The sequence below is a fragment of the Procambarus clarkii genome, chromosome 74 (assembly GCF_040958095.1).
Source record: "Procambarus clarkii isolate CNS0578487 chromosome 74, FALCON_Pclarkii_2.0, whole genome shotgun sequence".
In the NCBI taxonomy this organism is placed as follows: Eukaryota; Metazoa; Arthropoda; class Malacostraca; order Decapoda; family Cambaridae; genus Procambarus; species Procambarus clarkii.
In genome coordinates this window covers 5,726,418-5,734,444 of record NC_091223.1, presented here as the reverse complement: position 1 = coordinate 5,734,444, position 8,027 = coordinate 5,726,418, and positions in this window count along the sequence as shown.

Sequence of the window (8,027 nt, the reverse complement as noted above, 5' to 3'; positions counted from 1 at the left end):
TCGTACCTAGTAGCCAGAACGCACTTTTCATCCTACTATGCAATGCCCGATTTGCCTAATAAGCCAAGTTTTCATGAATTAATCTTTTTTCGACTAACTAACCTACCTAACCTAACCTAACCTAACTTTTTCGGCTACCTAACCTAACCTAGCCTATAGAGATAGGTTAGGTTAGGTAGGGTTGGTTAGGTTCGGTCATATATCTACGTTAATTTTATCTCAAATAAAATCAAATTGATCTCATACACAATGAAATGAGTAGCTTTATCATTTCACAAGAAAAAAATTTGTGAAAATATATTAATTCAGGAAAACTTGGCTTATTAGGCAAATCGGGCCTTGCATAGTAGGCTGAAAAGTGCGTTCTGGCTACTAGGTACGACATATATATATATATATATATATATATATATTAAGATGAATAGGAAAACCAGGGATATACTGAACATCTTGTTTCAGATTCTTTACTTTAAAATGCATAACGTTTCGAATACTTCTCGTATTCATCATCAGATCTAAAAGAAAAAACAGAAATCACAATCAAATAACTAGTAAACAAGGAACTCATACTAAATATAATTGCCTATCAAAGAAAGCAAAATGCTTAAAAAACAAAACACTTAAACGCACTTAAAGTGATCAATACAAATAAAACTTATTAACTGTCACATATATAAAAGCTATTTTAAAAATCCATTAGACTACAAGACGAAATTTATAACTACTAAAACAAACCATTCTATTAAACTTACGTGAAGTGATCAGAAGTGAAACTTGATACCCAACACATAGATACTAAACACTATAACAAATATTCATATAATGACTACAAACATACAAAAAATGTATATAAAATACAAACAGAATAAACGACAATTATAAAGTACTAACCAAAATCTTATAAAAACTCAAATATTAAATAAAATTAAATACCAAAAAATGTATTATATATCCAAAATAAAAGATTATAATAATGTACAATGTTAAGACTTGAAATAAGTAAGAAAGGGCAAAGGCATGATAAACTAAACAAAATTATAATAAAATTAAACTACCAGAATGAACTATAAATCAATTTACAGGGCCTACTGTGCACTATACAGTGTACAATTGAACAGCTGAAAGGTTGCTATTTAACAGAGGCCGCAGCTCCTTTATATATAAGGATTCCATTACTCTCAAATCTGACTGGCCTTTCATACAAGTGTCCAGAATTTTAAAATCAGATTCCAGCAGAGAATGATTAAACTCATAACAATGGTTTCTAATCTCCGAAAATGCTGGTTTAGACAATGGTAGTCCAGTCCTAAAAGATAATCCCCGGTGCTCAAGTATCCTAATCTTTAAGTTCCGAATGGAACTCCCGATATATCCAGCATTACAGCTGGAACAATTATACATATATACGACATTTGAGCACAAGGGGGTAGGCACTTTATCTTTAAATTTAAAATAAGAGCCTATGGTATTTGTGTTGACAAAAATAAATCTAAAGTCTACTTGAGGATAACAATGCTGCAACAGTCTCCTCAAACGACTCCTTACAGAAAAACTAATAGTGCCATAAAATTGTAATTTAATATATTTAGGATCCCTTTCTACTGTAGTAATCCTACACGATGGGTGAAACTTCTTATTTAAGAAATTCCTTTTAGAGGTATAAACCATATGCAAAGGATAACCATTATTTGAAAACAATTTCACAAGAAAATTAATTTCTTTATCAAAGTTATTCCAATTTGAACATAAAACAAAGGCCCTATTCAGTAGAGTGTTAATTGCATTTTTCTTAAAAAATATCAGGAACAAAAGAATTAAAATTTAAACCTAAACCAGTAAAAGTTGGTTTCCTAAAAACATTAGTGTTGAACTCATTAAGGTTATTCACTTTTACATCAAGAAACGACAATGAATTGTCCACTTCACACTGCAGTAAAACGTATATTACTATGTTGTGCATTAAGATACTCTCTAAATTTCTCAATATGACATTGGTCCTTGAATAACAAAAAAGTGTCATCTACATATCTCCTGTACAAGACTGGTTTAAAGGCCAAAGGACAATTATCAAGCCAATTTATTTCATGAAAACTCAAAAAAGCACTAGCCAGTGCAGGACCTAAAGGAGACCCCATTGCTACTCCATCAATTTGTTTATAATATTTATTATTAAACATAAAGACGGAGCTTTAACCGCTATTTCTAACAGCCGTCTGAATATTTGACTACAAAAATCCAGACACTAAGTTAGTGTCAGCAAATAATTGATTCACACAGATATCAATGGTTTCCAACAAAGGAATATTAGTAAAAAGTGATTCAACATCGAAACTGGCCATTATAGTTGGGAACTCAAAATTTAAAGAGGAAAGTTCTTTTACAAAATCCTGAGAATTTCTCACAGTAAATTCATTATGCGTTAATGGTTCTAATAATGGAACCAGAAACTTTGCCAGTTTATAATTAAAAGTGCCAATCGCTGATAAAATAGGACGAATCGGTATACCTGTTTTATGAACTTTAGGTAACCCGTATAAGATGCCTGGCTTAGAGCCAGTTGCAAGTAATTTTGTATAATCAAAAAGAGTGTCTTTCAGACTTCTTAAAACTCTATTTAGTTTATCCTCACATTTCAAAATATACGAAAAAAGGTCTATATCAACTAACGTAAATTTAGAGGGGTTTTCTAACAACCTTTCAACCTTATTCACATACTCTAACTTGTCCAAAACCACTATACCCTACCTTTATCTGGTCTGGTAATACAAATACTCCTATCATTCTTTAAACCATTAATACAATCCAATTTCCTTTTGTCTATCCAATCCAATTTCTCGGTCTACTATGCAAGGGCCGCGTTGCCTAATAGGCCGAGTGATTTTCTTTATTTACAATAAATTGATTCCATTTAGTTTATTTGAATTATTATTATTGTATTATATTAAGAACATAATTTATTGACTTAGTTGTGATAGTTTAGGTTAGGTTAGGATAGGTTAATTTAGGTAGGGTTGGTTAGGTTCGGTTATATCTACGTTAATTTGAACTCAAATTTAAACAAATTAACTTATACATAATGAAATGGACAGATTTATCATTTCATAAGAAAAAAAATGTGAAAATTATATAAATTCAGAAATACTTGGCTCATTAGGCAAATCGGGTCTTGCATAGTAGGCCAAGTACGACGTTCTGGCTACTAGGTACAACAAATATATATATATATAAGCCTATACTTGCATAAACCACAAGTGAAGATTAACAATCTTTGGACAACACCCACCAGTGGGCCTCGAACCCAGAAAGCACAACTACCTTCCAGTAGCTGCCATAACTAGTACGCCTTAACCCACTACAGGTCTGTAGGGTCTGATGGTGTAGTGGGTTAAGGCGTACTAGTTATGGCAGCTACTGGAAGGTAGTTGTGCTTTCTGGGTTCGAGGCCCACTGGTGGGTGTTGTCCAAAGATTGTTAATCTTCACTTGTGGTTTATGCAAGTATAGGCTTATAGCATGGACACGAGTTCTCTCACATTGACAGTGGCTTGATGAAAAACGCAGAGTAACCTCTCACTTGTCTAGTGCCCTCAGGAAGTGGAGATATTTGAGGTGTATATATATCTCGAAGTCTCTACTTCTTTTGTAGGGTCTGATGGTGTAGTGGGTTAAGGCGTACTAGTTATGGCAGCTACTGGAAGGTAGTTGTGCTTTCTGGGTTCGAGGCCTACTGGTGGGTGTTGTCCAAAGATTATATAATATATATATATATATATATATATATATATATATATATATATATATATATATATATATATATATATATATATATATGTCGTACCTAGTAGCCAGAACACACTTCTCAGCCTACTATACAAGGCCCGATTTGCCTAATAAGCCAAGTTTTCATGAATTAATTGTTTTTCAACTACCTAACCTAACTTTTTCTGCTACCTAACCTAACTTATAAAGATAGGTTAGGTAGGTTTGGTTAGGTTCGGTCTTATATCTACGTTAATTTTAACTCCAATAAAAAAATTGACTTCATACATAATGAAATGGGTAGCTTTATCATCTCATAAGAAAAAATTAAAGATAATTCTGGAAAACTTGGCTTATTAGGCAAATCGGGCCTTGCATAGTAGGGCGAGTACGACGTTCTGGCTACTAGGTACAACATTATATATATATATATATGTCGTACCTAGTAGCCAGAACGCACTTCTCAGCCTACTATGCAAGGCCCGATTTGCCTAATAAGCCAAGTTTTCCTGAATTAATATATTTTTTCTAATTTTTTTCTTATGTAATGATAAAGCTACCCATTTCATTATGTATGAGGTCAATTTTTTTTATTGGAGTTAAAATTAACGTAGATATATGACCGAACCTAACCAACCCTACCTAACCTAACCTAACCTATCTCTATCGGTTAGGTTAGGTTAGGTAGCAGAAAAAGTTAGGTTAGGTTAGGTAGGTTAGGTAGTCGAAAAAACATTAATTCATGAAAACTTGGCTTATTAGGCAAATTGGGCCATGCATAGTTGGCTGAGAAGTGCGTTCTGGCTATTAGGTACGACATATATATATATATATATATATATATAATATGTTGTACCTAGTAGCCAGAACGCACTTCTCTGCCTACTATGCAAGGCCCGATTTGCCTAATAAGCCAAGTTTTCATGAATTAATTGTTTTTCGACTACCTAACCTACCTAACCAAACCTAACCTAACTTTTTCGGCTACCTAACCTAACCTAAAAAGATAGGTTAGGTTAGGTAGGGTTGGTTAGGTTTGGTCATATATCTACGTTAATTTTAACTCCAATAAAAAAATATTGACCTCATACATAATGAAATGGGTAGCTTTATCATCTCATAAGAAAAAAAAATTGAGAAAATATAATAATTCAGGAAAACTTGGCTTATTAGGCAAATCGGGCCTTGCATAGTAGGCCGAGAAGTGCGTTCTGGCTACTAGGTACGACATATATATATATATATATATATATATATATATATATATATATATATATATATATATATATATATATATATATATATTATATCAGAGGTCAGATATATATCATATACTCATATACTATATATATCATATACTATATATATCAGAGGGAGATATATATCATATATATATATATATATATATATATATATATATTCAGAGGGGAAATGCCTGTTGCGTCTTGGGCACTAGTCCAACTTCAGAGGAATTCGAAGAAGTGTTTGACTTGCAACAATGATCGAACCCGTCTGTGACATTCATCAATGTTTCCCATTGTTGTGTTCTTCAAGAGATCCATAACCTTTAAGCACCTTTTTGCCTTATTATTTTTGTATCAACCCATGTATATCTTGTAACCATCAAATGCATAATAAAGCACAAAAAATATTCAAGGAAGGGGGTGGTAGGAGAAAAGCACACAGAAACTGTATTGGAGGGGATCTAAACATTCCCTCTAATGCGTTATGCGTGGTTTCCTCCGAGGTTATGGGTCCCCCTTCTTCCAGCTAGAGGTGGTACTCCCTTCCTATATAAATGTAAAAAAAAAAAAAAAATATATATATATATATATATATATATATATATATATATATATATATACACAACTTTAGAACACTTTCCCACCAGGAGACTCGAACCCTAGCCAGCACAGAAGCCTTCCAGCAACTGGCATAACAGGTACGCCTTAACCCGCTCCACCACCTGCTCAGACCCTTAAAAGAGATGGTAATTTCGGAGTATTTAAATACACCAAAGATCACCACCTCCCAAGAGCACTAGAGCAAGTGAGGGGTCATTTATACGTTTATTTCATCAAGTCCCTGTTAATATGGGAAGACACAGTGTCTATGCTTAAGGCACAACTCTCCTAAACACGAGAGTGAAGTATACAACGGCATATTATATATATATATATATATATATATATATATATATATATATATATATATATATATATATATGTCGTACCTAGTAGCCAGAACGCATTTCTATGCCTACTATGCAAGGCCAAATTTGCCTAATAAGCCAAGTTTTCATGAATTAATTGTTTTTCGTCTACCTAACCTAACCTAACTTTTTCGGCTACCTAACCCAATCTAACCTATAAAGATAGGTTAGGTTAGGTTAGGTAGGGTTGGTTAGGTTTGGTCATATATCTAAGTTAATTTTAACTCCAATAAAAAAAAATTGACCTCATACATAATGAAATGGGTAGCTTCATCATTTCATAAGAAAAAAATTAGAGAAAATATATTAATTCAGGAAAACTTGGCTTATTAGGCAAATCGGGCCTTGTATAGTAGGCTGAGAAGTGCGTTCTGGCTACTAGGTACGACATTATATATATATATATATATATATATATATATATATATATATATATATATATATATATATATATATATATATATATATATATATATTATAGACTGTGGGTTGGTTGGTGTTGTCGTCGTTGATCCTTCTCTATGGACAACCCAACCCACAACTCGGTAGAGTGCTTATACTAGGAGATCACCCTTGGCGCTTCTGGCTCTTGGAGAGGGGCTCAACGTCACACGTTTAGGGGATGCGGCTCCAACACTTAGCCTCGTTGTCACGTGCACACACCCACTCGAGCCGCTGTGACTCCCCACTCTCTCCTTATGAGATATGATCTCCTCAATCCCCTATGACTTACTAGTATTACCTCCTACCCTGTCCACAGCAGTGGTTCTTGGTTCTTTCTCTCTTTCTCTCTCCTTCTTTACTACCTCCTGGGAAGCCTCACTAGGACAAGGGCAAACACCAGCAAATTGTGATACATTTACTGGACAAAGCACATACACAATACATACACATATATAATAATAATGAATCCTATACTCTATAATATTACAATCAGGTTGCACTCCAACACCATCAGAACTATCATCAGCTTATCAAGTGGTATCCTATCTCCTGGTTCACCACCTGATACTATCAACCTCCTCAAGTTGATCAAGTCTACATACACTGTTGCACCATCAGCTAGATAATATATATACATAGAAAATCAGCATTTGAATGCAATAACATATATCAGTATAAATGTTCATTGATACACAACAATGATCAATCGATCACTGTCAGTCCTGGAACGCATACATCTGTAGGTAATCCAGCCTACGACTGTAACTCTAAACTTCAGTTTAAAACACTCCCTGACATAAGAATGCAAACAGTCACTCACCTCTCACTGCGTCTTGCACGCTAATGACAACCAAACACTATCAACTCCCTACTAGTAATCCACCAGAACTTCCCCTTCCACCTCTGGAAGTTCACTACCCTGATATCTTCAGGTTCTTCCGGGCTTCACTACCAGGATCCTCTGCAGCTCCTCCATGCTGCTATCATGAAGTTTCCTTGAGCAACTACGGTGCTTCACCCTTCTGCTAGGGTCCTCCACAGCTCTCTTGGCTGCTACACCATGAAGTTTCCTCGAGTAACTATGGTGCTTCACCGCCTCTACAGAAACACTTGACACTCCTCTTCACTGCTTCTCCTCACAGCTCGAGGTCCTCTCCTTCACTACCTTGGAGTCTCATCAATTACTTCATCTAGGCTGGCTTCGAAGTTCTCAGCAACTTCTTCCCCAAAGAACAAACCTGCAACCCATCGACACTCCAATAAAATGTTTCCCCTTTAACACATAAACAAAAATATTCACACAATATGTTTGTCTCCAACCTCTATCTGTCCTCTATATACAGTGAGAGTGGACTCCCCCGTTTTGGGCGGGTCCATACTCCACCTCGCCTGGCGGCGGTCCTCACTCGCTGGGAGGGTCTTCCTCCGTCAGGAGCCAGGCTCCCTCAGTCGCCCGCCAGCGCTCAGAGGGGATGGACGTCGCTCCGTATTCCTCCCTCTCCACTCTCTTATTTCAGGCCTTCTGCCTTATTAAAACATGTCTAACTTATAAATAAACATTGCTACTGTCGCTGGGCACACGACCAACTACAAGCAATCACTATGAACTGGCG